The sequence below is a fragment of the Mus musculus genome, chromosome 3 (genome assembly GCF_000001635.26).
Source record: "Mus musculus strain C57BL/6J chromosome 3, GRCm38.p6 C57BL/6J".
NCBI classification, from domain to species: domain Eukaryota; kingdom Metazoa; phylum Chordata; class Mammalia; order Rodentia; family Muridae; genus Mus; species Mus musculus.
The window spans coordinates 28674341-28697845 of record NC_000069.6 but is presented as its reverse complement, the minus strand read 5'-3'; the positions used below and the strand labels follow the sequence as shown (position 1 = coordinate 28697845).

The following is a 23505-nucleotide window of genomic DNA, read 5'->3' as shown; positions in this document are numbered from 1 at the left end:
AATACACCCTTTACCCCAATGACTTGTGGCTTGAGCACAGTAGCAGGTCTCATAAGTATAAGTTACAAACCAGAGACAGACCCATTTTCAGCCTGATAAGTGTGGCAGAAATGGGACAGGGACAGCTGAGAGGGGCAGCCTGTGGGGTCTTTTGTGGAAGCCGAGGCATGCAGTGGTGTCGGGAAGACAAAGTTGGGAGGGCACAGAGCAGTTTGTTCTGCAGAAAATTAGTTCTGTGGGCTCTGTGGCCACAGAGTGTGGCAGCATCGGTTATCTGTGTGAGGTGTGGAGGGATCTGCACTGGGGTTGGAATCACAGCATTTTAGTGAGGATGAACTTAAGCGAGTCAAACCCTGTGACTTTTCTGTGTCTTAGGTTTCTACTGTTTGATTTTTGGCCTGATAAAATAGGGAAGATAGCACACTCATTTTGTTTTGTTGAGGGGATTAAGGGAAATAACGTGATAAATGTTTGGCACAGAAAAAGTTCTCAGTAGATAGTGGCAATGTGCTTTCTACTGTTATTATTAAGTCAGTGTATCTCAAGATGAGAGTGCGGAGCCAGATGCGGTGGCGCACATCTATAATGCTCTAACTGGGGAGGCTGTGCATTGGAGACTCACTGGATCACATGAGAGTTGTAGGATAGCCTTGGCTACACATAGAGAGCCTGGTTGGGAGCCGTAGTGTGCTTGCTATAGCCTTGGCTTTCCAGTGAATTCTGCTTACGTGTCTTGACCCTGTTTCTTCCTAGGAATCCCCTGTGGCATCTGATACAAAAATACTGGGGGAGATACCAAAGTTTGGGTAGCTTCCCTGGGACTGCCAGCTGTGGTCACTGCCATCCACACAGTCCATCTGGATGGAGCCAGTTTACAGCAGAGGAAATGTAAGAACCGGTGGCCAAATGACAGGAACATGAAGGTCGGAAGGAAACTGGGTTTAATTAGTCTGACGTTTTCCCATCTCTTCTCATTCATTCATTCATCCATTCATTCATTCTCTGTCTCTCTCTCTCTGTCTGTCTCTCTGTATATGTGTTATATGTGTACTCCTCTGTGTGAAGGCCAGGAATCAGTATTGAGAGTCTTCCTCTATTACCCTATTATCCTGTCTCTATTTGCGACAGGACCTCAGAGACTCTGAAAGCCATACGTGTGGGCAAGCTGACAGGCCAACGGATCCACTCCAGTGCAGGGATTATAGGCACTGTCAGGCCATGCCTAGATTTTTGTTGTTTTTAATGTGTGTCCACATTTCTGTAAGGTGACAACACGGGAGGCAAACAACTAAGTTCAAAGCCCAAACTTCAGCAGAGCTCAGCATGGTTGTATGCTCTAACTTATCACCAATGAGACCCAGTCACCTCCTGCCAGGACTTTACACTGAAGTGGGGACACAGCGTGCAATGTCTTAGAAGGCAGGCATGGAAAGGGCTAATAGCAGTGACATTAATCTTTATAGCGTTCCCTTCCGTGCCAAGAACTGCTCAGCACTTCTCAGAGCTGGACTCGCTTACTCGGCACAGTGCTGGTGTGGTGGCATAAGAGAGGGAGGGAGATCGAGAGAGAGAGAGAGAGAGAGAGAGAGAGAGAGAGAGAGAGAGAGAGAGAGAGAGAGAGAGAGACACGCTGCGCTCCGCTTTGGTATTAGGCTTTCCAGCGCCCCAAGATGTGTCAGGGGCTCACGTGTCCAGTCCTACACAGCACAGATGATCCAGAGGGGAGATGCCCTGACAACTGTTTTCCACTGACTTGGCTCTGCCCAAAACACACTTGTGCCGATCAGGAGTGACAGCTGCCCTGGGTTGTTTTTCTACCTTTGTCTTTTGAAGTCTGCCTTGAAGTCACTGCGTTTGTCTTCATCGCGGGGCTGTACCTGGGAGTCCAAGACTGCCGTGTTTCTCTCCAGCGGGCGTCCAGAGGTCAGGGACGTTGCTCCTCCCCCATTGCAGGCACAATTCATTTAGACAGTGCAGCCTCTGGGGGTGGGCTAAACCTACCTGCAGGGTGAGTGTGGAGAGAGCGCATTGCACAGGTTGATTTGGGCAGGTGAACTCAGGCCACAGATCGACCTCATGCGCAACTGCAACTGTACCTTCAGGGCGCACAGAGGAGCTGCGAGTTTCTGTGGGATAAAGTCTAGTAATGAAACCTGGATTTTTGCACTTTGCCCTGGGATGACGTCTACCTGCTGAGATCTCAGAAGCATTCAGAGATTCCTTCTGCACCACAAAACCAACTCTGCTCATGATCCATCTGTCTCGTTGCCCTTATGCCTATGTTATATGCAGGTACAACCAGTACTAGGTACTAGAGACTGAGTACAGGTCCTTCTGCTTGCAGAGCAAATGTTCTAGGTGGCCTCTCTAAACCTGGCTTTATACTTTTAAACCTTTCAGGTCACATCCTGATTACATCATTAATTAAGAGAGGAAGCGCCTGAAACTAAATGGTAACCTCACCTCCCTTTCTCCCCTTTATTATCTGTTCTTTTAGTGAAGTGACAGGAATTGTTTTGTTGGTTTTGTTTTCTCTATAAAGGAGAGGAAAGGAGACAGCTCAGAGAACCCTGCTGTGTTCCTCTCTCACTGAGTCAGGTGTAGGTAAGGGCAAAAAGGCAAGAGTGTAAACCAAGAGGACAAGTTCTTCACAGGAAGAGCTCTGTCCTGAAGGTCGGGTCCCCTAGCCTGGCTTCCCTGGTCCTCTTGTCCAATTGCATGTTTTAGATGTGGAAATTGAGATTGATTTTAAACGTTAACTCACACTATGACTGCTTGCAAGTTTAGTGTCCCCCACCCAAGCAGGGAACTCTCACTGTGCACCTTGGCCTAAGGGGCCCACTGGGGTAGGTCTGACTCTGAGGCCTCTTTCTTACTCAGGGTTCAGCCATCTACCTCAAATTCACCTGTCATAGTACTGGGGAGACAGACAGCAGCCATCTATATGCAGGATCTCGTAGACCACCGGGGCGGGCTAGAATTCATGTGAAAGGCCATGGGAAATCACCAAAGAGGCAGCAGAGTACTGAGATCTACTGTTTTTTTTTTCTTTCCATTATTTATTAGGTATTTAGCTCATTTACATTTCCAATGCTATACCAAAAGTCCCCCATACCCACCCACCCCTACTCCCCTACCTGCCCACTCCCCCTTTTTGGCCCTGGCGCTCCCCTGTTCTGGGGCATATAAAGTTTGTGTGTCCAATGGGCCTCTCTTTCCAGTGATGGCCGACTAGGCCATCTTTTGATACATATGCAGCTAGAGTCAAGAGCTCCGGGGTACTGGTTAGTTCATAATGTTGATCCACCTATAGGGTTGCAGATCCCTTTAGCTCCTTGGGTACTTTCTCTAGCTCCTCCATTGGGAGCCCTGTGATCCATCCATTAGCTGACTGTGGGCATCCACTTCTGTGTTTGCTAGGCCCCGGCATAGTCTCACAAGAGACAGCTACATCTGGGTCCTTTCGATAAAATCTTGCTAGTGTATCTACTGTTTGTTTTAAGATTGCCCCTAGTGGTCGGCATGCAGCCCAGCTGATAGAGTGCTTGCCTGGCATGCACAGTTGATCTGATCCCCAGCACCTTAGAAAACCCAGGGCAGCAGCACTTAAGTGTATCCCGGACCAGAAGCAGGGTGATGGGAGGTGACAGGCCATTTTCCTGCTTGCTAACCTGGGGTAACAGACATTCTGTCTCTAGTTAGATGTGCTTGCTCCCAGACCCCACAAAAATGAATCAGACACACTCTTCTCCACTTTTTTACAAGATTACATTTTTTGAGATATTTGTCGGTCTATGTGGAGAGTTTTTTGTTTGTTTGTTTGTTTGTTTTTGTGGGGAATTGCAGGCTGGTCTCCAGTTGAGCTGAGGTCTGAACCCTGATGGTCATAATTCACCTACATGACACAGTAGGCATTCCCTCATGCTCCTGGAACTCTGCCCCTGCCTAAGATACCACCTCCCACAGGCCCCACAAGAGAAGCATGGTCAGTAGTCATGTAAGCAATGGCCCAAGCTTCTGACCTTAAGGCTAAATTCCTCCCCAGTTACCTAGCAATAGTGAAGACCATAAAAGGGCTGTTCAGTCCCATCTCGCTCTCTTACCTCTTTCCCCTCACTCTCACCCCTTCTCTCCCCTCTTTTTGTCTTCTCTCCTCTCTCTTCTCTCTGTCCTCTCCTCTCCTCTCCTCTCCTCTCCTCTCCTCTCCTCTCCTCTCCTCTCCTCTCCTCTCCTCTCCTCTCCTCTCCTCTCCTCTCCTCTCTTCTCCTCTCCTCTCCTTTCCTCTCTCCTCTTTCTTACTCTCTTTCTCTCCAGCTTCCCCCCTTCCCTTCTCTCCTTCTCCCTGCATTTCTATAATAAAATTCTTAAACCATAGAGAGTCTCTGCTCCATCAAGGCTGTGCGCATTCTCGTAGGTGCTGGGAACATCTTCCCTCATTCCTCTCTCCTCTAACCCCAGGGCTTTAGCAAGGTAGCTCCAGAGTCCCCAGGCAGGGCTGCGCCTTGGCCACCAACTGAAGAGTGGGATGGAGGAATGCCCACCCAGGGATGAGTGGATAGGTAGATAGCAGCCTTCTCATGCCTGACTGACCAGAGTATAGGTGGAACTCTGGTGGGGTGTGGGCCTTTTCCCCTCCCCCTCTTCCCCAGGGCCCCCCTTTTTTAGTTTCCAACATTTTTTGGCTATTTTGTTTATTTATATTTCAAAAGTTACCCCTTTCCTGGTTTCCCCTCTGCAGCTCCCCCACCCCCTAACCCTCCCCCTGCTTCTATGAGGATGCTCCCCAACCCACCCACCCACTCTCACTTCTCCGCCCCGGCATACCCCTACACTGAGGCATCAAACCTTCCCAGACCAAGGGCCTCTCTTCCCACTGATGCCCAACAAGACCATCCTCTGCTACATATGCAGCTGAAGCCATGAGTCTCAACATGTTTACTCTTTGGTTGGTGGTTTAGTCCCAGGGAGACAATCTGGGGAGCCTATGTGCACTTCACCTTTGTTCCCCTAATGATGACATCTTATAAGACCATGGCTGTAGTCACAACCAGGCTATTAGTGCAAGTGCTAGGTACAATCTGTAAGTCTTGTGCATATAGTCACAACCACAGCTGCTAATTTCTTGTATACATCAGACTGACCTGTCTAGCAAATGCTGTTTCTTTGTAAACATCCATCCCATCTGGCTCTTATAATCTTTCTGCTCTTTCTTTGGAAATGATCCCCAAGCTTCAGGGGAAGGGGCATGATACAGATGTCTCAGATAGAAGTGAGCACACTCATAGTCTCCTACTCTGTGCATGTGACCAGTTGTAGGTATCAATATTATTATTATTATTATTATTATTATTGGTGTTGTTGTTGTTACCACCACCATCATCATCCCACCACCACCACCATCACCATCACCATCATCATCATCTTGTTGTAGCCTCATGAGTAGAAGTCTAGGCTCCCTTGGGCCTAGGCACAGGTTGGGCCCACTGTGTTGTATTAAATATTATTTTTGGTAGCATTTGGACAGACTAAAACAGTTATTGTATTAAAGAAACTCAAAGCTGGGTGTGGTGGTGCATGCCTTTAATCCCAGCACTCGGGAGGCAGAGGCAGGCTGTTTTCTGAGTTCGAGGCCAGCTTGGTCTACAGAGTGAGTTCCAGGACAGCCAGGGCTATACAGAGAAACCCTGTCTCGAAAAACCACACACACACACACACACAAAAAAAAAAAAAAAAAAAAAAAAAGAAAAAAAAAGAAAGAAACTCAAAAATGTACTCCTTAGTCTTCTTGTCTTTGTCTTACATTGGTATCCTGGGTGTTGTACTTAGCAGAAGGGGTGGGTTGAAGATATCTGTTCTAATTTCCCAAGAATAGAAGTCCTAGTCTACTTTCTAAACACCTTTGGGGAGGAAACTTAATTATCTACAAACACATGAACAAATAAAAACCTAAGTGGGAAAAAAATAAACCAAGTTTTAAAGAGCTTCATGTTGGGGCAGAGATGGATCAGTGGTTAGGAATACTTTCTGCTCTTCCTCAGGACCCGAGCTCTGTTTCCAGCACCACATCACCCAGCTCCAGGGGCTCGGATGCTTTCTTCTGGCCCCCACCAGCACTACACATGCATCATTGCATACACAGGTACATATTTAAATCCGCAACAGGAAAAACAATACACAGAAGCGTAAGCGTCTGTATCCGTTAACCCAACTTTCCCACGTGGCAGCTTCAGGTCTCCGTAATCTTCTCTTCTCCCCATCACTGTTGCGCCCACCTCATCCGGCAAGGAAAACGCAACAGGATCGGATTCTTCTCAACAGCTTTATTGCAGGATCGGCTCCATGCTACGGGAACCCCGGGAACCCAAGGAGGACTCCTTATATACACCCCAGCACAGGGAAAAGCTTTGTGTCCTCCTGGGATTGGTCAGTCGGCTGGCACCTTAATTTGCATGCACCCGCTCTGGAGGGATTGGCGCCAGATTCGGGCTATCGCCTGTGCAGTGGTGTTGTTTACGGTGACGGTGTACCGGAGACCTGCGCCATCTTTTAGGCACCGGCTGCCTACACATCACATCCATACATCAATTGAGAAACAGTTGTTTTTGCCTTCTGTATTTTGGTCCACTATGCAAAAGCAAGATGTAAGGGAAATAAAGGCTCAGTGACTTTGGAATCCTATAACTTAAGTAGACTTAACTGATTAACACAGACTTTTTACTGGAGGCTCCTGATTATACCTTCAACCCCATATGACATAAATATCCTCTCTCTGCAGTCTTTGTCTGATAGCGAAGATCCAGATAACTGTCCATTAAGGTGAAAGGGAGCTTCATAAACAAACCAGGAAGCAACACTGAGAATCCTGCCAACTGTTTCTAAACCACTCAAAGCACACATCTTACAACGTCACTGTGCTGTGTTGAATTAAATAATTAAATGAATCTCAGAGGCAGGTTTGCTACCCACCTCAATGGTTTACATTCCTGGATGAAAGATGCACATACAGCCTTTATATTTTTTATTGGTTATTTTATTTATTCATATTTCAAAATTATTCCCTCTTCCTGGTTTCCCCTATGTAACCTCCTATCCCATATGCCTACCCCCACACCCTTAACCACCCTAGCATTCCCCTATACCGCATCATCAAGCCTTCACAGAACCGAGTGCCTCCCCTCCCATTGATGCCAGATAAGGTCATTCTCTGCTACATATGCAGCTGTAGCCATGGGTCCCTCCATGTGTTTTATTATATTTTAACATGCCTTAATCATCACAAGAGCTGGGCCACTGTCTAACCTCCATGCAGTTATCCACCTCCCACTGATAATCCTGAGTTATCACTTACTAAATTTTGTATTCTACCTTGGCTGCCCTGGACCCAGTTGGGCAGCCCTCTGGTGGGCCCTCTCCTGGCTCCTTCACATGGCTGCTATGCCTCCCTGTCCTCCACTCTTCTCAGGCAAGGCATCTCTTCTCCTCTACACTCTCCCAGCATGGTGGATCTCCTTCTCCCTCTCATTCCCAAGCCCTTGAGTCCTCAAGTCTAGCCTCTGACTGCCCCACACAGCCATTGGCTGCCTGTATCTTTACTTACTAATCAGAACCAAGTGAGGGCAGGGTCCCTCAGTGTCTTCCATGTAGATGCTTTAGCCTTAGAATACAAGCAGCATTAGGCCAAACCAACTATAGTGCTGTGTCTTCATCTTCACCATGCACAGGCTAAGGATGAGTGAGATTTTCTTCCTCTTAACAGAGGGAAGTCCAAAGCTTTCCAACATAAGGACCAGCCCCCAGGCTCTGGGTGTAATCAGTTGCAGATTGTGGTTCTTCAGTTAGTTCTTTAACAAATACATGTAGATTATCAACTATGTGCCAAGCCTGGGGACAGCAGTGACCTGGGCAGGAAGGATGCTGTCTCTAGGAATTTTCTGTAGGATTTGAGGTCGATGTTTTAGATCCTGTCTTGAAAGTAGTTTGAATTTGTCTAAGTGACCAAGTGTCAGGGGCTGAGGTAGGTTCTCACAGGACCACATCAGAACAATGAACAATAACCTTGAGGACCACAAATATTTCCTGAACATTGCCTGAGTACAACAGCAATGCATGGTTGACAGCTGCAAAGAAGATAGATACAACCCTCAAACTCAAGAGAAATTTTAAAAATTGTTGGTAAGTTTAGTGTGCTTAAGTGAATGTCAGGGCCAGGCATATAATATAGAGGATGAAACTAGAGACCCGCTCTCTTCCTCAGCTTCTTCAGTGTATTATTCAATTGCACATAGCTACCCCTTTCTCCACGAGTTGCTTTTATATATTTTCTTTTAAAATGCAAGGTCCTTTGTGCTTTATATTTCCTTTTACTGATTTTGTTGGGGACAGTCAACTTCATTTTCTTCTTTACCAAGGGAAAAAACCAACAGTATCTGTGTAGCAGTAATGGCACCTCTGTGTCAGAGAATAAGAGGTATGTATGGCTCTTGTGACCAGTGAAGAGGCTGCTCCAACGGGGGAAGAGTTAGACAAGCCCAGATGGTTTCACCAGTGGATTTATGTGGCCAGAGAAAAAGGTATACAGTACATAAATGGTGGGCTAGTCTTTTAATTATTTCAGAACTGGTGAATCCATAATGAAAGGAAAGAAGAGGAAATCAGAGGGCCTAAGAGCAGCAATTTCTGCGCATGCACATGCTCTCTGTCTTCTCTCCAACTTCTGAGGCGAACACTAAGCCTATCTATTCAGATAATGTAACCCTGAGCTATGCTGTGTAACTCAAGACTACTTAGTTGCTTTTACCTTGACCTGTGTCCATTTCCTTGGGCTATCCCAATGCTTTAAAGACCTCTCTAGGGAAGTAATAGTTCTCACACACCACAGCTCCAGGGAGGAGCTGATGATCTTCTACCAGGATGTTATGTTTAGGGGATTTCACTTAGTGATAGGCTCCAAACATGCAATCAGTTTGGGGAATGTGGACTTACTTTGAAGGGAGCCTGAAGGCTTATTTCAAAGAAAGTAGGCCGTCTTGAGGCAAAGCACTGAAGAATAATTACTGTATCATTCACAAACTCCACCTACACAGATGCTCTTCCCACCTACATCCACTCACCCCCATATAGTAAATAATTCCCTACTGAGTTCCAATGCCTTCGAATTTTACCTAACTGAGCTAAAATACCCATTAGAACCTCATCGTTTTGAGTTTTATTTGTGTTAATGATGATTCTCCAAAAAGGTAATCCTGTAGTCTTTCATATTTCAAACTAATGCCATCTCCTGAGGGCATTACTCTGACATGGGCTATATTATAGATCTGACTTCACAGATGGTATTTGAAACAGTTTAATGATCTGTTCAAAGTCACAAAATTAGGTAGTTTCTAAGAGCCAGCTGAATTGAGATTTTTGCTGTGGCCTTTTCTGCTTTGTCTTTGCTGGAAAACATGCGTCTTATCATTCATGTGGCCCACAGCATGGACTGTTTGGTCCTTTCTTCATTTGTATGCTGTAGACCTCTTATAGAACAGTTAATAACCAGTCTTGACCACTGTGAAGAGATATTTACGCTGCCAAGGGTTTCAGGATCCTCCTATCTCCTCCTATCGTATCCCCACCCACAATCAGCATAGGAATTTTTCTGTGAAGATCATCCCCACAATAAGCATTGTTAGATTCCCCTTGTTAAGGAGAAATACGATGCGTATATTACTGATGATGTTGGGGTTGAGTCATTGAAAAGATTCAGTTTTAGAAGTCTTTATTTTGAGCAAACGTTAAAAATAAATTACCGGCCACAAAAAAATTGTTTGACTTGAATTTCAGCCGGGCATGGTGGTGCACAATTTAACCCAGCACTTAGTGAGTTTAAGGCCTGCCTGATCCACATAGAGAGGTCCAGGCCACCAAGAGCTACACGGAGACCTTGTCTCAAAATAGAAAGGTTTTGGTTTCAAGCCTTAATTAAAACTTGTATCTTTAAGAAAGAGGCAAAAGCAGTTATGCTAATAATAATTAGATCAGTATTTCTTAGAGCATGTCTTAGAGGTAGATAAGCTAATAAGAACTAAAGCCTGAATTTTGATGTTATACATTTTGAGAAAGAATATCTCATAAATATAAGCTGTTTTTCTGGCAGACAATATGACAAGTGTTGATTGTGTGAAGAAAGAGATGGAGATGGATGAAAGGATAATAACAATAACAATAATAATAATAATAATAATAATAATAATAATACCAGAGTTTGAGTCTCCAAGGGAGCCTGATCAGGCTGTTGTAGATTCCCTTTGGATGCACTGGGACCTAAATTGACTACTTGAACTTCCTCTGGAAGCGAGCCTTAGCAGGGAACAAAGGAGGGCATTTGTTATCTAGTTACATTCTTACAAGAGCATCCTGTGTTACCAAGAAGGAAAAACAATAGGCATACTTTCTTTAAAATTTTCCTTCTCCTCTTCCTCCGCCACCTGCTGTTTCTTTTGTCTTTTGAGACAAGGTCTCAAGTATCCCAGGCTGGCTTTGAACTCTGGCCTTCCTGCTTCCATGTCCCTAATGCTGGAGTTACAGAGGTGTGTCATCACGCCTGGCTTCTTTTCCTTCTTCTGTAGTTATCTAGAACTTGGTCTAGCAGCTCTTTCTGGATAGGTTAATGAAGAATTAATGGCTTCTTATGGATAACTGTAAGATAACCTGGAGATACTCACATGATCCAAAGTGAAGAACCAGATATACACCAGTCTCAGGGGACCACTCTCTTTTCCAGCAATCCAATGAGTTTAATGACTTGTACTTTAATTAAAAAACACTTTAGAATGCTTCATAGGCGGAAGGGAGAGACTGTACCTATGAAATAGACAAGAATTCAATAGATATGAAGGAGGAGGAGAAAGAGGGATATCCAGGAGTCATAATTATCTAATAATACAATAGTAGGTCCAGAACCACAAGAGGGCACGAGGAAAACCGGAAATGTGTCAAGAAGTAATGAATATAACAAGAGAAGGATTAAAAGACTGAGCTCCTTCCTCTAATAAATGGCATAAGCACTCTAAAGCACTTTCTTAGTATTATGTGTTATGAGGAATGAATGTATATATGGCTCTATGCATTAATGCATCTAAATGCATAAATGGGAGCACAGCATCATGATCTGTGAAATGACATAAAGGAAAATAAAAGCACATTAATAAATCATATAATGTTCCCTGCAGAAGGAACCTGCTACAGTGGGGGGGGGGGACCAAGAATGTTTCTTTTATATTGTCATGTTCGCAAAACTGCTGTTTATAACTAAATCACCAATGACAGCATTGGCGGGAGATTTGTTTTGTTCCTAATGAGATTTAACAGGAAAAACTTAATGTAGTAGCTATGGCTTGCACTGTTCTTGAAGGCCGTCGTGTTGTGCATAATGTGCTGTCTGATCTTGTTTCTCAACTGGAGTTGATAAAGAGAAACTGCACTCAGAGCAGCTTCAGGGGCAACCTAACCAGGAAGACGAGGGGTGAAGAAAGGACTGAAACGCTAGGATCAGGTGGGCTGTGCTCTCACTGATGTCAGGCACCACTGTAACACCAACTCAGAAGCTCAGTGTAGGAACTCCAGTAGGCAAGAGCATGACAAGCATGGCTCTCGCAGTCTTAACCACTCCTCTATTCCCTCTGCCTTGCTAAAAACCATTAGATTTCATTCCTAAAGTTAGCCATCAAGGTCTATTCCCTTATTGGCCAAAGTCTTCTCTTGAGGCTGACTATCACCGTCTAGCTATCAAAGTATTTAACTCCAGTAACCAAAAGCACCCCTTTGGTTCACCCAATTCACATGTTCAAATGAAATTAAACACTTCCTCCTAACACAGAGTTTGACCCTATAAAAATTGCCATTTACCTATGGGCCATGGCTGTATCCTCTGTATCTAGAGATGATATTTTGGCCCTCTGGGACACATATCCCTTCCCCCTCTCCTTTGTTCCTTTCCTCTTCTTCCTAGCAATCTATCTCCTGTTTTTGTCTCTTATTTTCTGCCCTTTCTTCCTGTGGGGCAAGGGAGCAAGCTTAGCTAGTCTCAGTAAGAGGTCTCTGCAAAGGAACAGTCTCAGGCTGTAAACATCCTGGAGGAGGAAGCTGTGGTGATAGCTTTTGTACACACTGGTCAGTCATTGATAAACACTCAACACTTGGACCAGAGTAAGACTTTGCCTTCCTTCTGAGCCTCGCACAGAGAAGGTTTTACCACTTCCACAGGTCTGAGGCATCCGGGTCCTTAGGATGGCTGTGCCCATGTCAATCTCAGGACTTTCCACAGAAACTCAGAAGATTATAAAGCATACTTCAGGGTGAGTCAGGCCCATTTTCAAAGAAGAGAAACCATGGAGAAAGACTTGATTTGAGTCAACTGACACCATTCTGCAGACTAGAGACCCAAAAGGAATCAAAGGAAAAGGAGGAAGTAGCCCATGGTTGTGGTTGTCATGGTTTGAGGTGCTCCATCATGCTGCCTTCTTCAAGGACAGACCAAAACTGCTGTAATTACTGGAAAAATCAGTAGATCTTTTGTCTCTTGAGTTATTTTGCTCAAGTACTTTGTCGCTGTTGTCAAAGTCTGTCACAAACAAATTTGCTTAGCCTCCATTCCTACCCATGGATGAAAACATGAAAACTAGGGCTCAGAACTATCAGAATTCTGCTGTTCTTGTCTTTAAACTCATGAGCCATAACTTAGGAAGCACATAGATAAAGAATGGTACTGAACATTTCAGAGATGCTCCAAGCCATCAATCCCCTTGTGTGTGTAATTATGTTGAAAAGGACATAATATGTTCAATTTTACAGCATATTAATCTCTATTTTAGCTAAGCAGAAATTATCATATGAGTACTACTAGGTGTTGTTGGTATTTTATTTTAAAATGAGGCAAGAATAGATAACATAAAATCTATACTCTTTAAAATACTTATTTTTAAAATTTAGAATGCAAGATATTTGTAGTATCTTTAGGATACTTCAAATAGTTTGTTTTAATAGATTTTCCTTTCCCTTTATCTCTTCAAAACCCTTTCCTCCCAATTTCTTCCTGCAACTCCACTTCTCCATTTCTCTTCTTCTTTTGTGTCCCATGGGTTCCTTTGTTATTTTTATTCATCAGCTATATGTCTTCTACTCTTGGTCTCCTTTCTAGTTTCTGAGGCTTTATTTATATTCTTACACACACACACACACACACACACACACACACACAGGCTCAGATTTTTCAAAACCTACTTTTAATAAGGTTCTTAAATTCTTCATCCTCCCTTCTAGCACACCACCCACCAGAGGCAGTAGAAAGGGAAGGTTAGTAGAGAAAAGCAGGGTGTGAACCTGTTCAGAAACAGTTCTTTGGGGCAATTCCAATCTTTGGGGCAGGATATCAGCAGTTTAGTTCACACAAATCAGCAGCTGCAGCTCCATCCACTCACAAACACCATTCACAAATCAGCAACAGCAGATTGATCCAGAAGAAACTGAACAGCGCTGCCAATGGGCTGGAATCTGTGGAAGCAGCAAGAAGCCACTGGAACATCACAAGAAGATCGTTGGTCATGACAAATGGAGACCAATAAAGAATGGCAAGGTGTACCAATACCATCTAGCTTTGTCCACTGTCCTTTTGACTATATTTATGTCCTTTCCACACATCATGTGTTCTCTCAAGCATCCTCTCTGACAAAACATCATATGCCCATTTCCCAGGCTGCCTCCAGAAAAACACCACCTGTCTGTTCTTAGCAAAACATCCTCCCACGTATCTGCTTCAGCCAAAACATCCGCTCATAAGTCAGTTTACAGAGAAACATCACATAACACAGCTGAATCTCCCAAGAAACCAAAATTATCTATTTCACACACACCACATACATATATATGCAACAAATTAAGATCTACACATAAGACAGAATATATGGCTTTTCATTTTCTGAGTTTGGGTCACTTGCTCAGTATGCTTTCTAGATACATCCTGAAGTTTTTTAAATTTTATTTTTCTTTATAGTTGAATATAATCCCATTGTGTCGATGTATCAAACGTTCATTATCCTAGGTTTCTGTTGGCTATTGGACCTATAGGACTTCACACCCCTAGTCTGTGGCACTAGGTAAGGAGGAGTTAGTTACTAGGATAGGGGCTTCCAAATCTTCCCACGATGGAACTACAGGTGACAGATGAAGTTACCAACTAGTGTTGCCGGACCTATTCTTACTTTCCATTTCTTTATTCTTTTATTTTCAAAACTATGTATTTTATTTGACTATCAAGCTTAAATACAAACACATGAGGTCATTCTTTGGGAAAGATTTATAAATCCTGTGATGAGCTACAGATGTCCCTGCCTCCACCTGGGCACATACATCTTCAAAGTCACCTTTGTGCTTTCAGGTTGGTTATTGTTGTTCCCGTCTACCCTCCCCTTTGAATCTGTTTCCTTCAGTATAGCAAAGAAATCCACAGACAAATTTTAACACAGTTCCTCCATGCATGCTCAAGTAGCTGGCTGGACACCGACCATTGCCCAACACTGCAGGCTTCTACATGTCTAGGATCCAGCACACGGGAGAACCAGATGCCTTACCACCTCAGCCATGTCAGATGATCCCCTGGTGATGCCTGAATGTGCTAAATATGGCTTTGGAGAGAAGGGAAGTTAACCCTTCTAGAATGTTTCTTCAGAACCCAAGGCATCTATGAAAGAGAATTCACACTCACAAGACTTAGGAGCACTAGAGACCTGGCTTTGTTCTCTGTCTGCAAGGGTTGAATCCTTGAGCATGGGCAAGTCTTGCTTCATGTTTTTTTTTGATACAGTTTGTAAGGCAAGGCAGATGAGCTCTTATTATCTCCTGCAAGATGGGAAGAGCATTAGTTTTAGGGATTACTGTAGAACAAAATGACCTAGTCTGGAGGTGGTGCTCAGAACAAAGCAGAACACACATGATCCGAACACACCGTGATCACTTGCTGGTGTTGGCTGGCAATGTTTCTATGCTCTCAGTTTCTGTAACTCTCTCTTCTCAACAAACGTGCTGTCCAACAGCTAACATGGATTCCTTGGGACCTTTGAGCTGGCTAGCTAGAGAAGCTATGCTCGGTTTTCCCATCTACAGTTTGTGATATTTGGCCATCATGGAATTTTTAATTGGAAGAGCAAGGGGCCATTTACTGAGTGGGTATCCCCCAGATTTGTATTGTTCATACCCCAGAGGTGTGACAGTCTGTGGCAAATTGGTTTGACAGATGTGTATTGATGGCAATTTCTCGGTGAGCACTGTCCTAAATTAATTAATCACCAGGCAATTTAATCTAAATTGAATGCTAGTGCTGCAAACAGAAAATTTTGTTTATAATCCTTGAATCATCCCAGTTTAAATGAAGTCAATTAAAATGCTCTGTTCCTAACCACTTTTTCCAATTGAATATACCTAAATGGACACAGTACTCTGCAGGGCATCTTTCTCTTATGAGTTGGTCTCTCTTTAATGTCCTTGGGTTAATCATTTTCAGATACTCTTTGAGCTATTTTCTGCCATTGCTTTGAAAAGCATTTGCAGGTCATTTGCAGGCTGCTGAGGGAAGCTGATGAGGTGGACATAAAATACGGGAGCGAAGATCATGAGGTCCTTGTTGAGAGTTAACAAACAATGTTGCTCTGTGTTATTGATCAACAGGGTCACCAGTGAAAGGAGCAGTGTCAGGGCCAAAGGAGTCGAATGTCAGCTGTTTATGAGATAGGAGCTCCAGGAATGCATGGAAACAAGCAGATGGTGCAACCCCATGTGGACAAGTTGTTGACCCAAAGGCTCCTTTGCCTCGTGGATCTCTGAAAAGTGCCCAACTTTATTAGCCCCGCCTTCCTCCCTGGGAGGCTGTAAACGCCTGTGTAAACACTGAATGCACCTCTTCAGATATCCTGGGAGTCAGGGATAAGATTAGCATGATAAGCCCAAATGGCATGTCCCCCTTTCTTCCCAGCTTGGAGTCACCTCCTGCCTTGGAGCTGAGTGAGCAGATTTGGTCAAGCACTATGGAGTGTTTGGGGTGGGAAGGTAGCAGTTTGTCTGTTCAGAGATCCAGAGCAAGGCTTGAATCAGAGTCGAAGGTCACGGCAGCCAACGATGCAGCCTTGTGGTCCTCAAAGCAGTACTATGAACTGCTCTGGATGTTCTGGGCTGCACCAGAGTGGAACTGTATGAGCTAGCCTCTCTTCACAAAGTGTTGAGTCTAGCCTGTGACTACGCCGTCTTTCCCCTCACTTCTTTCTGTCTTTTAAAACTCTCCTTAGGAGATTCTCTCTGTAATGAAAGAAGAGCGCGTGCTTCCTTCTCTCTGAGCCATCTGCAAGGGTCCATCCAGCACACCAAGGCCGTACCTTTGCCTTCCCACTGATGGGGACACATTGCTCCATGTTTTGCCACGTAGAGAGCTGGGTGCCTAGGAAGAGTCAGGCGAAGTGGAAGGAATACAGGCCTGGGTGGTCTGGCACCAAGCCTACATTCCTCTTCTATTGTCGCCCCTGGGCCACTTGAGCTACTCAGCTCACTAGGTAGGTGGGCTCTGAGAAGTTGGGCACTAAGCCCCCAGGAGGTTTTTCATTTTTATGCGGCGAGGGTATGCAAGCATAAGGTTGGTTCTCCTGCTGATGCTCCATTCTCAAAAACACGGAGAGTCTCAAGTGCCCCACTGGGGTTAGTGTCCTGAGTGAGAGATTCTCATCTACTTCTTCCTGTCCTTATCACACACTTGCCAACTGGGCTCACTCGCCGGCTTTTCAGATTTCTTGCCAAATGAAAGCCTGCTTAGCATTTTAATCCTTTAGCTTGCTGAGCCCAGTTAGCGCCACCAGAGATAATGTGCGAGCCCAGAAGACTGATATTTCAAATGTCTATTGAGTAAGGGAAGGAAGCAGCATCTCAGCTGCAGAGAGAAGGCAAGGCTTGGTCTGCTGCCACTGAGAACTTTGACAAAGGTTGCTGCTGCAGTGGATGGCAAAGGAACAAGCAGCACGGGTGCTATCACTGACATCCATTACATTGATCTGACTGATCTTTGGTGAGCTACTGTGGAGATTCTCTTGTTTCATAGAATAGGGTGTTCTCCCCCTCCACCCCGTCCCTGTGGTGCAGTGGTAATAGTCAAGATGGTTTCTTACTCAGAGCCCTGAGCTAGACCTGGGTAAGTTCTTTCTCAATCAGGCTCAGGTTGCTATTTATAAGAGAATAGAGGACAGAGGATAAACTACAAATTAAAATTAAAACCAGTGAGAAAAATGGAAATGTTTCAGAAATATAATCCAAACATTTAGAAACATAAAATGCTGACGAAGTTCTAAGGCACCAAGAGAAAAGGTATGTGGAAGGGTGCATAAGGATACACTGAAAAATAAAAACAAAGTTTAAATAAACAACAAGAAAGGGTTATAAACAACATCTAAAGGTAAATTCAAACGCTTAAGCATTCAAATATGCAAATATGCAGAAGCTTAAATGTTTAAAGGATGTGAGAAGCAAGATGAAGACTTCAGAATCACAAAGAAGTAGAAATAAAGACAACTACTAAATCAGATAGAAAGGAAAAGCCTATTTAAAACATCAGGTATAAAAGATAAGTACCGAATAATCAAATTTATACTCTCAACCTAAATAAACGTAGGTTTGAACATTAATAAGACAGTAAACATGAACAATGAAACTGTTCAGAGTAGTGTCAATGAGAATGTATGTAAACAAAAATGGCAACCACTAAATGTCTTCAAAAGAACACTTTCTACAAACTAAAAGGTATTACTAAATTAACTTCCAGATAAAACTGAAATGACTGACCTACAAAGGCATGAGTCCCATGCCTTGGCAGAATCTTCTAGCAGAGTTATATAGTGTAGAGTCTCCAAGTAGGGGGTCCAGGTCTCTAATGAGTGGCAGTGCTTTAGGGAGCAGGAAGGTGTGTTTCCAGCAATAAGTTCACTCTGGAGTTTTAACTCTCATGAGCTGTGAGGATTAGAACGTAGGGTAACTAGTTATCAATCCCAGTCTCTCTTCTCAAAGTCTTAGATAGGAAAAAATGGTAGCTGCAATGAGGAATTAGTGGTTTGGAGCCTTGATTTCATGTGTGTGTGTGTGTGTGTGTGTGTGTGTGTGTGTGTGTGTATGTGTGTGTGTGTGTGTGTGTGTGTACATGTTCAGGTATATGTGTGCATATATAGGCCAGAAGTCAATGTTGAATGTCATTTCTTAGGTCCCATCCACCTTGTTATTTTTCAGACAGGTTTTCTCCTGGCTTGTAGTTCATCAGCTGGGCTAGGCTGTTTGCTAGTGAGCCCCAGAGATCCCCCTCTTCCCACTTTCCTAGTGCTAGTATTACAGACAAGCACAACACTTGTTTTCGTTGTTTGCTTTTGTTTTGTTTGTTTTACTTTGCTTTGTTTTCACGAGAGCTCTGGAGATAAAACTCAGAGCTTTATGTTTGCACAGCAAATGCTTTACCAACTGATTTGTCTATCTGACTCTGGGGCATTTGGTTTCTGTACCTTCTGGACAATCGGGATTGTGCAGAGTGGAAGAAGAAAGAACATATGTCCTAATGTTGTGTTTCTTTGAGGTTGTCATGCATTGCCTAGGATGATGGCATCAGCATACCAGATTGCTGCTTACATGGTGTGGGATGGTCAGAATGTGGTTTTAGTAATAGTTTTTTCCCCAGGAGCATTTGAGCCAGTAGGACAACAGGGCAGTCCCATCCTGCAAAGCTGGAGCTTCCTGGAGAAAACTGGGGTGCTTAGTGTTGTAAGAAGCAGCAAAAAGAATCTACTCATGGGGTAGAGACTTGGCAGCACTTCCCATCAACACATGAGCGTCAGCAACAGTCCTAAAAGATGTTTTTCTTTTACTAGAGGACAGGAAGTGGGCTATCTCTATTCTGGACCCCTTGTCACCAGTGAGAAAGGTAAACCTGAGCCCCAGAAGAAATAATATATATTTCACATGGCCAGATAATTGTTTTTCTGCTCTACCAAAACTGTCATGTGGAACTACTTGCCATTTTTTTGTATCCATGTGTTTTCCATTCCTCTAAGCCTTGGTCAACTTTTCTGGCTAGTTAAGAGACTTCCTTTTTGTTTTCTGTTAAAAGGCTGGGGGAGGTCATTTCTTCAAAGCTTCCATAATCTTTGTTGTATAACATCTCCTCCATATTGAAAATTCTCTCTGGTGGGAAGCTTGTTAAGACACCAGAAATACACAAAATTTACAAGGATTAGGAAGTTCCCAAATTTTATAACTTTTATAAGAGCTCCCCTTTGATTATATAACCAGTAACGATTGCTATGAGGAAAAACTCTGTAACCTGCCAAACTGCTGGTTATGCACTGACCTCTTGGGGGTGTGGTGTTTTATTTTTCTTGTTTGTTTTATGGTGTTTTGTTTTGTTTTGTTTTGTTTTTACTGATTTAAGTACCTGTGAATCATCTATGCTCCTGTAAGTAACCCCAATAAACTCTCTTGTGCCCTAAACTAGACTTTGGTGGAATCATTTTTTTGGTCTGTTGCTCTAGTGCCTTATCTTGGGTGAATAGGTATTTATGTCTCTCCAAAAAAAAAAAACCTCACACTTCTCTTGAGTTCCATCAAAGTTTCTTCATTCCTCTGTCAAAAATTAGTCTATCCTTCCGTTGTTATCTCAGATAATAGCTTCCTGTCTCTTGCCTTACCCATCTCAGCTATCTAAGTGACTGGGGCTTTTAGAGAGGGGGAACGGAGGTAGTCAGGGCTAATTTCTTCATCGGCAGCTTCTGTGAAGGAGTTCGTCCTCAGCTAGCTGACAATGAAGCCTCTTGCAGTTTGCATCAGGTGTGGTTTTCTCTCAAGTTATTGGGGTGTCAGCTCATTCCGGGACTTGAGTGGAGGTCTCCTCAGTCTCAGGGGTCTTACACTTCTACCTCAGCATACAGTGTGGGGCTGACTGCATGTAGCACAAGCAACTGATAAACAAGCACCTTGCTTATCCACACATACATAGAGTGAGCAGCTATGCTCTAATCAGGTCGTAGTTGCCTCCAGGTGGCATAGGAACTGGCCAACAAAGTAAAAAGGTTATCGTTTTTGAGTCTGCTTACATGTGGATGTGATTAAGATGGCTTTATGAGAATGAACTAAACCATGATTATTAGCATATTCCCTATATACAAACATGGTCATAAAACACCTAAGACCCAAATGGAATTCTTAAGGTCCTCTGCCCGGCTGGGAGTTGCAGGGAAGGGTTCAGTTGCATCATGTGTCCACCAGGCATTGTCTGTAGTTCTGTCATGAATGCCCAAATTGCTTGTAAAATGGAGTTTCATTTGAAAATATTTGTGAACTTTTTGTTGCTTTTAAGTTCTCTGGCATATATGACAGACTCATCATACTTTAAAAGACTGAGAATCAGTCTTTATCTGGCAAGGCACCTGGAGTATGGTGAGTTTTGTGGTGACTTCTGTCTCACAGCATGTCCACCCTTTGATGGTACTGGCACCTATAGAGGTTTCTGGAAGGTCATATGAGGTTACTACTGTAGAGGGTGGTTCTGAAGCTAAGTTCTTGTTCCTCCATTGTTTTTTGATCTATCAGTAAAGATGTCAGGGCCAATTGTTGGGCATCAGGAAAGAGGCAGGACTTCCAGGTCCCCATAGAAAGAGGTGAGGAGACGCAGAGGAGGGAGAGTTCACCATGCTTCGGAGGGAGAAAAGGTCACCAGTCATATGAAAACTAGTATGGAGTGGCCATAGGCCACTTTCCTGACTGGGTCTGGGGTAGCAACTAAAGCTGAGGGCAGATTTAGTGTGCTAAGCTAAGAGTATTGGGAAGAGCACAGTAGCCAAGGGTAGCTTAGAGGAGCCCAGCAATTGAGCCAATAAGACAGGTTTAAATTGAGCAACATGTCTGTGATTTTCATCCGCAAATCCAATATCCTCTGGGTCGGGGTTGGTAGCATGGTTCACCTGGAGCTTAAAGTAGGGTAGTAAAAACTACATGCTACAACAGTACCACGTACCTTGTGAGGACAGCCTTGGTTGTAGACTCTGAGTAGGTACCACTAGGCTTTAGTATGGGGGAATGATGTTGGCTTTTGTTGCCCAATTTTTTAGACAGGCAGTGTATTCCTGTCCTGATAGAAGTCTGGACATTTGTGAATCCTCTTGAGCAGTGCTCCCATGTTCTGCATTTCACTAGCCAATGAAATGTCAAAATCCTCCAAGCCTCCAAGCTGCCAACATTAAATGGGCCAAATGGGAGCATTTAATTAAATGGGCAGCCATCTCTTATAAGCATCCATCTCAACCATGTCTGAACGCTAACATGGTGATCACCAGCTCCAAATGTGAGGCCCACTGGGTCATTTTGACTCCATCGATGATAATCTTGATAATTCCAGCTCTGAGTGAGTACTGTTTCTTTTTGCTGCAGCAATGGTGTATAGCTCTGAATACCTCTTTTCCTAACTTGGTTAAGAAGATGAAACCTGAGATTATGTAGTCTCTGGCGAAGCTACAGCTTCACCAACCCTGTTCTTATGACTTCACCTGGTAAGTTGACTTGTAACAAGATAATTTTTTGGGGGAGGGAGCCAGGAGCATTTCGGGCGTTATTGTCACAAAACATGGACAGAAGTATTTGTAACAAATGAAAGAATGCTGTTAAGCTGTTGTGATATACTTTTAGAGAAAGCTAATGGTAAGATATTTTACATAAAATATTTATTGGATTTTAACGACTGAAACTTCTGGTTTCTAGATTGTTCCAGATTACTGTCACAGTTTGGATACTTCTCCACTTCTGTTTTACATTCTCCATTTACAGCTGTAGCCATTCTCTTGTAAAGGACTTATATCTGCATCTAAACACCATAGGTCCTCTACATGGGTTGGTCCTGGAAAGATGAAGACCTTGACACTGGCTATTTTGAATGAATTACACATCACATTTCTTTGTCACAGCATCTTTATGAGAAGACATGGAATGGGAGGAACAGTGTTTTCATTGTTAGGCTCCTTCAGTTACATCATTGATTGCCTTCTTTTTTTTTAAATATTTCTTTTTATTAAGGGAGGAGATAAGTACATGATTGAACAAATGGAACTGCAGGGTGTGCCCTTTACAAGACTAGGTGAAACAATAAATCCATCAGAAGGCCTGTGTCAATATCCTACAAGGAAACTTCATGCAACAACATTCAATGACGTTGAATATATACAGATGTAAAAGGCTCAGGGAGGCCTCACAACTCTTGCCACTTGAAGGATTGTTAAGACCCAAATGTCATCAGGCATTTTTTGAAGCTATATTTGGCAGAAGGTCTGTGACTGTTGTTGTGATTTAACATTTATTTCATAAAACAAAATTAAGAGCCCTCTTCCCACATCCCCAAATCTGAATCTCTCTTTTTTTTTTCTTTTGCACTGATAATAGGTTAGAGGGGGCCATTACTTGTGTTTGTCTATGAGTTTTGAAATGCTGCTTTTTTTCAGCAGTCTATATAATGGCTTCTCTTCTAATCCTGTAACTTAGTTTGTAAAGGTGATTCATGAAGCAAGAAAGGATAGCCAGGGTCAAAGTCAGGAGTCTTCCCTGCAAGGACTGAAAATCCATAGGGTTTTCTATTTTTATATAAAAACAAAGTTGTGTTTTATGATTTTATGGCCTCTGAAAATAGCTTTTTAATTTTGGTATAGAAACTAAAATTAACCACATAGTTTATGCCATTTTGATTTCAAAATTGTCCTTGTTTATTTGTATTCAAACATCCATTTAATAAACATTTACCGAGTAGCTACTGCCTGTTAGGTATTCTTCAAAGCACTTCGAAGACAAACCCAGGAACAAAGTAGCTAGTGAGGAGGGCTATGAATGGTGGTAAGCGGAAAGTGGTTGTAGGTGGTGGTTTTCTATAATACAGCTCTCTGAGAGGAAAAGAAGATTTGTCAACAAGATCTCAAGAAAGTGAAGGAGCAAACTATGCAGATAGGTGATGAATGAGGTTTCTGAATAGCCTATCACGAAGGGGCATGCTGTGAGGGTATTCTGGGGGAAACATGGATTACATGGCTAGATCCAAGTGAACAGAAAAAGCAGGTCAGAGAAAAGGGTAGCTGGGGAGGATGAAAAGGTAGGGGAGATTTCACTGGCTTTATTGGCCACATGAATATGTTATTCGGAGCTAGCTGGGAGGACTCTGTAGAACTTAGAAGAAGAGAGGCATATTTTGGCTTGTATTCTAAAAGCATTATGGCAGATAGAAAGTAGCCTGGGCCCAGATTAGATCATTGATATACCCCAAATCTAAGAAAGGCCACGTTTCTAAAATATAGTATTTGAAAGGGTAAAATTAGGGTATGACAATGAGATTTTTCTGATGTGGAAGAGTGGAGCTGACATTTTGCCAATCAGGGGAAGACCATGAATCAGTTTTGGTTTGGTTTGGTTTGGTTTTTTTTTGGAGGG

General features: G+C 43.4%; 1 long non-coding RNA gene across 1 annotated transcript; it reads left to right on the top strand.

Annotated features, from left to right (window-relative positions):
* Nucleotides 1–10545: 10545 nt before the first annotated feature.
* Gm52603 lies at nt 10546–22367 on the top strand. Its single transcript, XR_003954444.1, has 2 exons — nt 10546–21590; nt 21799–22367. It is a non-coding gene; the product is annotated as a predicted gene, 52603 (long non-coding RNA).
* The last annotated feature ends 1138 nt before the right edge of the window (nt 22368–23505 follow it).